Here is a 13,050-nt window from a genome sequence, read left to right on the forward strand (position 1 = left end):
AGGTAACACGAGTACATACTAACTTTTAAACGATCAAGGAGGCTGTAGAGATGAGTACCAGTATATATTCGCGTTAGGTAGAATGCCTTTATTCTTACGAATATGAGTACGTTCTAGTGGTTACGAGTATATAATCACAGGAAGTGCTCATACTCAAAAGTATAAACCTTGAGAACGTACTTAAGCTTTATTCTTACTACCCATGGTGTACTGAAGGACACGCTAAAGCGGTGGAACAAATAACTATAGCTTCGACGCGTCATTCCTACATGGTGGCGTTTGAGTAAATGATGCAGAGTCAAGTACCCGCTGTTAGATAAAAAGAAATTGATAACAGCGATGTAACATCCCCTCTTTTTCACCTGCTCATCCTTCTTTTCTCCGTTCTCATATTCCTTCTATGTTATCGTCTTTCTTTCGTTACACCAAAAAAGTAGTATTATGATTAGAGATGGTAGGTGGCGTTACTGAATGGGCACTGGTTAAGAGTCCTTATGGGGCAAGAAATTTTTCTCGTGAAATTATGGCAAGTGTATGCGACCAGTGGGGAGTTACAGTGAGTAGCGAAATCCAACATTCTTCTTCTTCTTCTTCTTCTTCTTCTTATTCTTATTCTTCTCAAGGCACTACAACTTCAAAATTGAATGTCTTGGCCTTCTTAACAATTTTTTTCCAGGTACTTCTATACTGTACGACCATCATCCAATCCTTGATTCTTAGCTTCCTCAAATCATTAACAATATCGGCTTTTCGGTCTACCCGCTGCTCTATTTCCCAGGAGTTTCCATTTATCCTATACCTTTCACTAGCCTCTGGTCTTCCATTCTTTTGACATGGCCAAACCAACTTAACCTCATAGCCCTGATGAAATTTACTATATTTTGATTGTGCACTAAATCATTTAGTTCTTTGTTATTTTTTATTCTCCAGTTGCCATCTCTATCCTTGGAGGGTCCAAATATTCTTCTTAAAATCCTCCTTTCAAAAATTAACAATTTTTGTTTGATTGATTCTTTCATTACCCAAGTTTCTTAATTTGGCTTCTTTTGTTATTAGTTTGCTTTTAAATAAGCTTTGGTTGGCGAAATAGGCTCTGTTACCATTGGTAATTCGTTCTTTAATTCCATCTTCTATCGAGTTGAAATCCAACTTTGCAAACCAATATTGTAACGGATGGGAAGGGATTATCGTGCTAACTACAGGTTATCCCTTTACTGATTGAATGATTGTTCACCTTTGGTAAGGCATATGGACTCGAGACCAGCAATCGTCTGGTCGGCTTTGTCCCTCCATGGGTTGTTGCGCTAGGGATTTATGTATTTTTATTTTCTTATTTGAAATGAGTAACACACAATGGCGGTTTTCTCAGCGTCGAACATTGATATTTAATAATAATAGTATGAGTGCGCAAGAAAATGCATTGGTTTTGAATTGTTACGGTTCTTTACTCCATTATGTCACTGTTTTGGTTCTCTTTTTGCAACGCTGTATATGGTAGAACACTGATTTTTGCTTTCTGGTTGCAGGAAGTAGGCTTATTCTGATAGTCAAAAAATAAATTTCAAAATATTAGTGTAAATAACACGTTTTAGTCCGATTGTGTTCTTTGTTGTACTTACAGCTCTTGTTAGGCCTCCATGTTTGTGAAGTGCATTACAAAATCTCTGAAATTGAGAAACTCGCTCAGCTCGTTTTTCAAACTTTTCCTCGATTATGTAAAAAAAAAAAAAGAAAGAAGCACTTCCCAACCTTGTATCGTAATATAGGGTAAATTAGGATCTGTTGGACAGTCGGGCATGTTGGACACTTTGTACTTTAACGTGTTACCTCGCCACTTGTGGGCACCACATCCTGCTAGAAGTCAATGCCGGAAGTAGCAGAATGTGGTGCCCACAAGTGGCGAGGTAACACGTTAAAGTACAAAGTGTCCAACATGCCCGACAGTCCAACAGACCCTAATTTACCCTAATATTTTAGTATTCCTGATACCTAAAAAGTTGTTGTGAACATGTCTGTGTACAGCGATTTCTTGTACTAAACAGTTGGTCGAATTTTCTTTGTACTCAGAATTTACAAGTCAAAGAACGTGAGGGACACCCAAAAAATACGACAGTCGTGAGAGTTCGATAGAAATGGTAGATTCTAAAGCACTCGTAAAGTATGTGCAGTTAAATTCTCACTGTTTATTTCTAACCATACCGCTTTCAATCAGTGAAAGTTACGTGCTAGTTGTAGACAGTGTACATTAATTAATCACTCTGTTCAGGGTTTTCGTTGGTTAAGTTATCAGTTCCCTCCCTATCCTCACACGTTTCATAATTATAAGTGTGTTAATAGTCCCTACGGCGCCTGCGTGGTCTAAACTAAACACATAGGTCCCGGTTCGAGTCCCAATCAAAGCAGACATTTGTCATTAAAAAACCATATTGACACTTGCGGAGGACAAGTTTGTAATTGAGGTTTTTCTCGAGATTCTTTCGGTTTTCACGCTAGTCATCAACATCACTTGGTCCAATCTAAATTCCTTAGTGTTCCCCATTCGCCTCCTGGCGACGCACGGAAGGGCTGGTCTAAAGAGGAATTAACTGTTTCGAAACAAGGATTCTCAGCGAATGCAATGGATTTCAAACTATGATAAACTCCTTAGCATAGCTTCCAAGGACAGGAAAGTAACTTGTGGTCCCGTGTAGTAAATTTACAACACGAAGAAAGAGTCCTGAATAATTTCAAGGGAAAAATTGTTCCGGGGCCGGGTATCGAACCCGGGACCTTTGATTAAACGTACCAACGCTCTACCAACTGAGCTACCCGGGAACTCTACCAGACACCGATCCAATTTTTCCCTCTATATCCACAGACCTCAAAGTGGGCTGACAACCGTCAAGCAACCAACATTGAGTGCACACTAACTCTGTGTGACTTAAGAGAAAGAGTCCTGTCTCTGACAGAGGGCTCCGGACAAAATATGTTGGCCATCTCGTCACATTCAATTTCGACGATGAATATCACCTGCAGTTTAAAGTGTCCTTAAAGAAAATACTTACACTATGACTATTGCTACTGCTATTTATGGAATAAATGTTGTTAGGAGCCAGTTTCGAGGAAATCGTCTCTTTGTGTTTTCTTAAAACAAATACCCTATATTAATTTAATAGTTATTTTCAAAAAGAGGATAGCAATGGCCAACGAAGCTTTTAATAGAAAAAGATGCATCTTCTGCGGATCTCTGGAAAAAGAACTAAGGAAGATACTAGTGAAGTGCTTTATGTGGAGTGTGGCATTGTATGGGGCAGAAACATCGAAGTGAAGAGAAGCAAATAGAAGCATTTGAAATGTGGATATGGAGAAGAATGGAACGTGTGAAGTGGACAGACAGAAAAAGAAATGAAGCTGTGTTGTAAAAAGTGGGTGAAGAAAGAATGATGTTGAGACTGATCAGGAGGAGGAAAAGGAACTGGTTGGGTTACTGGCTGAGAATAAACTGCCTACTGAAGGATGCACTGGAAGGAATGGTGAACGGGAAGAAGGAAATATCACATGATGGACGACATTAAGATATATGTATCATATGAGGAGACAAAGAGGAAGGCAGAAAATAGGAAAGATTGGAGAAAGCTGGGTTTGCTGTGACAGAGCACTTTGAATTAATGAATGAATGAATTATATGTTATTATTATTATTATTATTATTAGACCTATTATTATTATTATTATTACTACTACTATGATTATTTCCGGTTGAATTAACTCGTACTTGCTGAATATAAATAATACTTACGAGTACTTACTTGCTTGCTTGCTTACTTACTTACAAATGGCTTTTAAGGAACTCGAAGCTTCATTGCCGCCCTCATATAAGCCCGCCATCGGTCCCAATCCTGAGCAAGTCCCTACAATCATATCCCACCTCCCTCAAATCCATTTTAATATTATCCTCCCGTCTATGTCTCGGCCTCCCCAAAGGTCTCATTCCCTCCGGCCTCCCAACTAACACTCTATATGTATTTCTGGATTCGCCCATACGTGCTACATGCCCTGCCCATCTCAAACGTCTGGATTTAATGTTCCTAATTATGTCAGGTGAAGAATAAAATGCGTGCAGTTCTGTGTTATGTATCTTTCTCCATTCTCCTGTAACTTCATCCCTCTTAGCCCCAGATATTTTTCTAAGAACCTTATTCTCAAACACCCTTAATCTCTGTTCCTCTCTCAAAGTGAAAGTCCAAGTTTCAGAAACATACAGAACAACCGGTAATATAACTATTTCATAAATTCTTAGATTTTTGGACAGCAGGAATAATAATAATAATAATAATAATAATAATAATAATAATAATAATTATACTTTCCGGTTGAATTAACTCGTACTTGCTAATTAGAAGTATGAATAAAATACATTTTCATTGGTTTAGAAGAAATCAAATGGACATAGAGATGGCATGCGGAAAACAATTGATACGGAGATATTGAAAACGTGTTTTTCCGTGAAAATCTTGAAATCGATTTTTACATTATCAGAATATTTCATATATTGACGGAGAGACAATTTTAAAATTAAAGGAACAAGAATTTACTTTAGAGACATTGAGTAGAAATGATGTTTATTGAGGTAAACCATGAAATTCGATTAATGATTACATAAATTTTACCGGCATCGGTACGTGCGACTGGTGCCAACCATGCTACTCTTGTTCACCCTCGCATGGAAAATCCGTCTGTCATCGAACTGTGTATCTGTTCAATACGATACCAGCATTCTATTCGGATAATACCTACTACTTCCTTCTTATGGCATACAGTACACATGCTGCGGTCCGTCGCATTGTTAGATTCGCTATTGTGGATTGTCAAAATTCTCCCCTTGGACAGATGTGCTCCCCACCTCCTGTTACCAGGGAAAGAACGTTACATTATTCGTGGATATTGAAGGCTGACCGGCTGGAAGAGCGCCTTCTGCCTTAGGGGAGGAAATATCTCTTCTCTCCCACCCCTCATCCACCACCACGCGTCTCGTTTTTAATGTCTAGTAAGTGAGAATATGCATTGCAGTGTGCGTTCTATATTTGAATTAGAACAAAGCTTTAAAACATGTGAATGTCTCGGCCGGTGACAGCGGTTACAATACGTGCAGTGACGGTGTTCGATAGATAAGTAGAACAAACAGCACGAGGAAACGCTGTTGCTGCCAGTTGCCTCCGCGTTCACGTCTGATCAATCTGCCAGTTGAGAGGTTGTTTTTTGTGCTACACGCTGCAGTGTGAATCGCCTTCTTCTTGAGGAAAGCCACCACGGAGACGAGTTAATCTTCACCAGTTGCAGTTCCATGCTTACGCCGGTAGGGCGAACCGGCGTGAACAAAAACTGAGCGGCCGCGCCGAAAAAGACTGAGAACGTGTTCTGTTTCATTGTTGTACGATAAAACTGTTTTTGACGAGTGTTTTTCCCCCGACAAAAGTGTTTATTTTCTTTCGTAATAATTTAATATATTTTAAGTGAGATTTCATCACAGAAGACAGAGAAGATCAAGTTTTCAGAACGTTGTCACACTATTGCAGGTGAGGTTTGTTTTTATTTCGTAGTATTGGTTTTTCATTGTTAGTTGTAGAATATATTCGCTTGCGTAGATATGTTTTCCATAAATTATAACGATAGAATTAAGATCATTTAAAACGAATGATTATCCTATTTTGCAATAAAATTGAATGGAACGTTGTGAATGTTAAGAAATTTTAGTCAACAATATGACTTTCTTCGTCGGCATTTAGGAAAATTTAGTCAACAATATAACATTCTTCGTCGGCATTTAGGAAAATTTAGTCAACAAAATAACTTTCATCTTCGGCATTTAGGAAAATTTAGTCAACAATATAACATTCTTCGTCGGCATTTAGGAAAATTCAGTCAACAATATAACTTTCGTAACTTTTTATTTTGTAGTATTGGTTTTTCATTATTAGTTTTAGAATATATTCGCTCGCGTAGATATGTTTTCCATAAATTATAACGATAGAATTAAGATAATTTAAAACGAATGATTATCCTATTTTGCAATAAAATTGAATGAAACGTGAATGTTAGGAAATTTTAGTCAACAATATAACTTTCTTCGTCGGCATTTAGGAAAATTTAGTCAACAAAATAACTTTCATCTTCGGCATTTAGGAAAATTTAGTCAACAATATAACATTCTTCGTCGGCATTTAGGAAAATTCAGTCAACAATATAACATTCTTCGTTGGGATTTATTTTATTTTTAACTAGCTTTTCTTTAAACAATCCTACCATTGCATTAAGAACGGATGCTCCCTGGGCCAAGTGATCGTATTTTAATTATTTGTATGCAATAGCAAATAAGAAACACTTTTTTTACGTAGTTATTTAACGACGCTGTATCAATTACTAGTTTATTTATCGTCGATACGAGTGGTGATAGCGAGATGGTATTCGACGAGGTGAGATCGAGGATTCGCCACAGATTAACTGACAACTGACATTCGCTTTACGGTTGGGGAAAACCTCAAAAGAAATCAATCAGGTAATCACCTCAAGCGGGAATCGAACCCGCGCCCGAGCGCAATGCGTATCTGCAGGAAAACGCGCTACCGCCTGAGCTATGCCGGTGACAAAAAAAAAAGGCTTGTTAAACGAATAATTATCCTTGCACGAAAAACTAATGCTCCCAGGACCACATGATAGTATTTTAATCTTTCAGTTACTTAATAGTTTCATCTGGTATATTTTATGAGGTTGGTATGACTGTAATACCTATTGTTAATTGCTTTTATTTATAACAGTAGACCATGACTGACCGAGTATAATTATTATAAGAAGTTGCGGTCAGAGGGTTGAAGGTTGGCGTTTGGAATGCCACAAGCCAAAAGTTGTGCTAAAGATGTTTCTTTGCTATTCTTTGCTTTGCTATTCAAAAGTTATTAAGTGTGGAGTGTTGTGTACTGCATGAAACTGTTAGCGGGTACATAATATATCAAGTATATAGACTTAAGCTTTCGCAGTTATCACTTCGTGTCTCTAGAGTGCTGTGATACAATTTTTGAGGTGGCTGCCACGGTGGTTTAGTGGCTAGAGCGCTGAACTTACAATGCTGTGGATCTGGGTTTGATCCCCGGCGTACCCCCCGATTTATAACTTGTGTTAGGCAAGTCGGTGGTGTAGGTAACACAGGGTTATTTTCAATGATTTGAATACGTTTTTTTGCCCTTATGTGGTGTGGAAAGATACCGAAGTTTCACTCCTTTTTCTTGAGATCTGGTATTGTGCAAGTTGAATTCTTCCCAATTATATATATCGTCGTTGATTTTGTGAAACCTTCTACTGTATATGACAGTACATAACATAATTTTTCAGGAGGAAGAAAAAGTTACTTAAAAATCAATGGACCTACATAAGACTATGAAATAATTCGGTAGAAAACGGTGAATATGGTGAACATAAATGACATCATCGAAGACCATTGTACTTACTTACTGGCTTTTAAGGAACCCGGAGGTTCATTGCCGCCCTCACATAAGCCCACCATTGGTCCCTATCCTGAGCAAGATTAATCCATTCTCTATCATCATATCCCACCTCCCTCAAATCCATTTTAATATTATCCTCCCATCTACGTCTCGGCCTCCCTAAAGGTCTTTTTCCATCCGGCCTCCCAACTAACACTCTATATGCATTTCTGGATTCGCCCAAACGTACTACATGCCCTGCCCATCTCAAACGTCTGGATTTAATGTTCCTAATTATGTCAGGTGAAGAATACAATGCGTGCAGTTCTGTGTTGTGTAACTTTCTCCATTCTCCTGTAACTTCATCCCTCTTGTATGTATGTATTTATTTACACTGCAAGTGGGCATGTACCCGGTGGCAGTGGTATACACAATATAAACAATACACAATAAAGAAATGATAAGCAATATTTACAATACACAATACAATTATACAATACACAATAGGCCTACAATTTTATACACAATACAATAAGAATACACAATATAATTTAACACAATAATAATAAAACATAAATAAAATACCTAATATTACATTACAACCTACATTATTATGTACAGGCCCTACATAAGTTTCAATAGTCTTTCACTTTATTTTCATCTCACTCACTGTAGTGGCACTATGACGCATTTCACTGACACTTTAGCACACATTTCACTGACACTATAGAACACATTTCATTGACGCTATCAGTTATCACTGATCGGAACTATTCACTGCACTGTAAAACCATAACTTCACTGGCTCACCTCGCTTCACTGATACAACAGTTCTTAGCCCCAAATATTTTCCTAAGCACCTTATTCTCAAACACCCTTAACCTATGTTCCTCTCTCAAAGTGAGAGTCCAAGTTTCACAACCATAAAGAACAACCGGTAATATAACTGTTTTATAAATTCTAACTTTCAGATTTTTTGACAGCAGACTGGATGATAAAAGTTTTTCAACTGAATAATAACAGGCATTTTCCATATTTATTCTGTGTTTAATTTCCTCCCGAGTATCTTTTATATTTGTTACTGTTGCTCCAAGACCATTGTAGGCCTATTAATGTATAATTAATTTTTTCTTCCTCCTGAAAAATTATTTTGTGCGAGATCGTGCGTATTTGCTTGGTTTCCGCACAAAACCAATCCGCGGAAAATCTAAAATTCCACATTCAGTATTCCCAGCCTAACACACATAACAATTTCCCTCTTCTTACCGCTTAAGTGACATATTGATTTTACTTTTTTTAGGCTTTTAACATATTATTTTTAGAGACGTTCAATATAGTAATAATTATAAATTGGAAACTTACCACTGCAATTTCACCTAAATTGCACTGTTAATTATTGTTTTTAAATATTTGCAAAAATTAAGTAAACTCTACAACTCCACTAAAGTTACTGCATTCGTGATGCAAGTAACATTAAGGAAGCCGTGAAAAAATCAACAAGATTCCAGACTCATCATAGACTGGGGGGGAAAAAAAGACAGACGTATATCACGGCCTGCTGGAGTATAGTAAACACAGAAAACATTTCAAAGCAACAATGTTGAAGATAGATATTTTTGTTTTGCAAATTTGCCGTCATTGAACAGAAACCAAGATGGAGATTTCATTGCAACTAATTAGAAATTCCTCTTTCAGGTATGTAATAAACGATCTTCGCACAAAATAATGTACGATAAACGAGCGGTATGTTTTCTTTAAATTCTCGGAAATTAAAAAAGCTCAACTACGTTTCGCTTTTTCAAACTTTTCCTCGAACATGAAAACTTCAACATACCGCTCTTGTAACGCATATTACTATTATGTACTGTCACATCGGAGTTTCATAAAATCGACGACGATGTATTAAGGTTAAGGTTACGATTAAAATTACAACACGTTATTGCAACAATTCAAAGAACTGCAGTGCAATTTAGTACAGAAATATTAAGTTAGAATAAATCAACTTTAAGTTACAGGTGTCGTGACGTAATTTGTATGCACTAAAATCTGTAAAAAAAGAGTTTTACAACGAACGTTTGAAAATACAGTCTACTTACGTTCGTTCATACATTTAATGACCCTGTTTCACACGTGTCCCGCCATGTGTTAGCTTAATAGACTATTGGGTGAAAAAAAAAATGGACTGAAGGTAAAACCTCGAAGGGGAGCGAAAAACTGTGCATACAGTACACACAGTAGTAGATTGATGACATGCCTGGTTTAACCGTACCGTATCAGCTTATACATGTGGCGTTCAGACACAGAGCAATCAAGAAGTGTCTTTATGAAAACGGAATATACATACATATGCGTAATTGTATTGTGTTTTGTGGACTGTTTGTTACACCATATTTGACTCCTGCAAAATATATCATTTATAGCAGCCGTGGCGAAAATGTGATCGTGCGCCGAGCCACTGTGTAACCTGCAACGTGCATAGCACCTATGGAGGGAGGCGGACACCCGAAGGGGAAGTGAAGCAACTGTCTGACTTATTAACGGATTTTCATTTTCCTTACGTCAAGCACTTAAATATAATTTTATATAGTACAAGGCTACAAACTAATGTTTAGTACGTGTAACGAAGAAAGAAATGAATAAGAAAACATAGGACACATTATCACAACCTAAAATTAAACTATCTTCAGAATGTCTCTGCGACAGAGTTTCAAAATCAGGAATTATATCACTTACTGCCAGTCTTAGTTGATCACGAAGGTATTTGTCTGTCAGTCGTGATCTAAATTTGGTTTTTACTATTTTCATTGTTGAAAATAATTTTTCACAAACGTAAGTTGTAGCGAACATGGCTTCAACAGAGCAAGCGAAAGAACGAAGCTTCGGATACTTATTTTTTGGCAAAGATTTGAAAAGTTCAACATTCGTCAAGTCCTTACATCTAGCTTTCATTTAACATCACATTGTAAATCTGTGAGTTTAAATTGAAGATCTAACCGCAATATTCGTACATCTGCTGAAAAAGGATCGACGTACAGAGATAATAATACAATCTTTTAATGTTTCATCAGTGACATGTAGTATAATGTCGTTTTATGGTATGCAACCGTTTTCCTCGTAATACTTGTGAACAAATCATACATTTAATATTCTAATCATATTGGCAGCAAAAAAGTGCGTCCTCCCATCCTACTTGAAACTTTCGTTTTTATAGACGTATACATGATTTCGAGAGAGACATTGCGACGATACGCCACTCGCAGGTCAGAGACAAATACAAATGGAACGGAGTTTGACTTCAGTGAGTGAGAGGGTGGGGGTTGTGGGAAGTAGGAAGCATGAGAAATGCATAGCTATCATTGCGAGCCACAATGTGCTCCGAGTCATATTTTCACCACGGCTGGTTTATATCGTTTTACGATTGAAAATATAGGTCAAGAATTTCTTTTATTTCGTTTAGAGAGTTTTCAGTAGGTAATATTTATTTTGATATTTGCTATTATTATTATTATTATCTAAGTGTTCTGAAGTTTATCGTATTATTATTATTATTATTATTATTATTATTTCTTAAATACGTTTTTCGTTATTGCCTTGTGAGAGAAGAATTTAAATTTGACATATTATTCGTAGAATCATTAAAAAAGAATTTTCTTTTTTAAAGAATTAGATAGTGTTCAGTGATAAAGTTACGCTCAAAAGTTCCGACTAATCTACAAGATAACGGTGATCAGGTCTATAAATTAACATTTCATATCATATGTGTGTCACACAAGATAATGTGCTAATTCTTAGTATTTCACTAGGTTAAAAGCGTCGTTAAATTAAGATGCATGAAACATTACGATATCATACCTCATTCATCATGATCTTGTCCCTCGTTAACTTTTTTCTCGCAGTTCAAAGTCGTTTACGTATCGTAGCAACGTTGCAACAATAAACTTTCTTATACGTTAATGTTGTAACGTCTTTAGTATGTACAGTAACTTTTGCATTTGAAATATGGTAACGTGTCATTCAGGCATGAAGAGTGCAAGGGTGGAGAATGCTCTCGGCAACAGTGTGTGCGTGGCTCTCTGACGCGTTTTTACTCCCGTGGAAACAACCACTTGTTGGTGCTTGTTACTAGTGTGTTCAGTGGGACGAGTTTTTCTTTGAAGTTGCTAAAAATATAATTGAGGCGTTCCCTGAATTAGCAACTTAACGTACCTTGGGTCGTTTTTTTCTGTTTCTAGCATAGTATATTGAATCCTTAATAACACATTTCCCTCCTGACAAAATATTATTTCCCTTCACAGCGCCCTCTAAGAACATTTGAATGTCGTTTTGCGCAATCCTCTTATACTCGATCTAAAATATTTGATTTTGTAGTTAAGTTTTTGTTCCAGAGAACGTCTCGATTTCTTTCAGTTCATATTTCGAACAATCATTATAGATTGGAATAAACGTATTAGCAAATACATGAGTAGGTACGAGAGTTTGTGATGGTGGTCGAACTGACAGTATAAAGAAAGCGATTGAGCACATCCTTATACAGCCTTTCTTTTTTCATACGGCGCCGGAGAAAGGGATCAAGTTCAGAACATGTTGGCTGTAACTGACCACACTTAATGAAGCTATCCCATGCTTATGTATTACAGATCATCGGGCTTCGAAAACAAAATACCCAGGGTTCTGCAAAAGAGAATAGTGGTACAGAATATGCATACTGTTTACTTTTACATCCCCATAGAATGGATGCTTTCTCTCCTAGTTGTGAGACCTAGCATGGGATATACTGTAAAAAGATAATTTTTATTGTAGGTTGAAAGAACCCTGACTCTGATAGAGGCCTTCAGGAAAAACTTGTTGACCTTTTCTCGCCTATACTGGATTTAGATGCTTAACAATCTTTGAAATTAAAAGTATTATTATTATTATTATTATTATTATTATTATTATTATTATTTTCATTCATTCAGTGTTCTTCCCAAGGGCAAGTATTTCACTGCAAACCCAGCTTTGTCCAATCTTTTCTATTTTCTGCCTTCTTTTTTGTCTCATATGATTCATATATCTTAATTTTTTGGGGTTATTTTACGACGCTGTATCAATATCTAAGGTTATTTAGCGTCTGAATGAAATGAAGGTGATAATGCCGGTGAAATGAGTCCGGGGTCCAGCACCGAAATTTACCCAGTATTTGCTCGTATTGGTTGAGGGAAAACCCCGGACAAAACCTCAACCAGGTAAACTTGCCCCGACCGGGATTCCAACCCGGGCCACCTGGTTTCGCGGCCAGACGCGCTGACCTTTACTCCACAGGTGTGGACTTCAATATCTTACTGTCGTCTATCATCTGATATCTTCTTCTGCCTCGAACTCTTCTCCCGTTCACCATTCCTTCCAGTACATCCTTCAGCAAGCAATTTCTTCTCAGAAAGAGACCCAACTAATTCCTTTTCCTCTTCCTGAACAGTTTCAGCATCATTCTTTCTTCACCCACTCTTTCCAGCACAGCTTCATTTCTTATTCTGTCTGTCCACTTCACACGTTCCATTCTTCTCCATATCCACATTTAAAATGTTTCTATTCGCTTCTCTTCACTTCCTGCCACA

At 37.1% G+C, this 13,050-nt stretch overlaps 1 protein-coding gene across 3 annotated transcripts in view; it reads left to right on the forward strand.

The window, feature by feature from the left end:
* Positions 1–13,050, forward strand: part of LOC138694949 (dentin sialophosphoprotein-like) — a 245,748-nt gene that overhangs the window by 14,545 nt on the left and 218,153 nt on the right. For 2 of the 3 annotated variants that reach the window (XM_069819161.1, XM_069819167.1), the window contains exon 1: positions 5,088–5,554. The exons of the other annotated variant lie outside the window; for it this stretch is intronic. The gene's annotated coding sequence lies outside the window, so the exon portion shown is untranslated. Of the gene's footprint in view, positions 1–5,087; positions 5,555–13,050 lie in introns of those variants that run through there. 3 annotated transcript variants of the gene reach the window in all.

This window comes from Periplaneta americana, chromosome 2, assembly GCF_040183065.1.
Source record: "Periplaneta americana isolate PAMFEO1 chromosome 2, P.americana_PAMFEO1_priV1, whole genome shotgun sequence".
In the NCBI taxonomy this organism is placed as follows: domain Eukaryota; kingdom Metazoa; phylum Arthropoda; class Insecta; order Blattodea; family Blattidae; genus Periplaneta; species Periplaneta americana.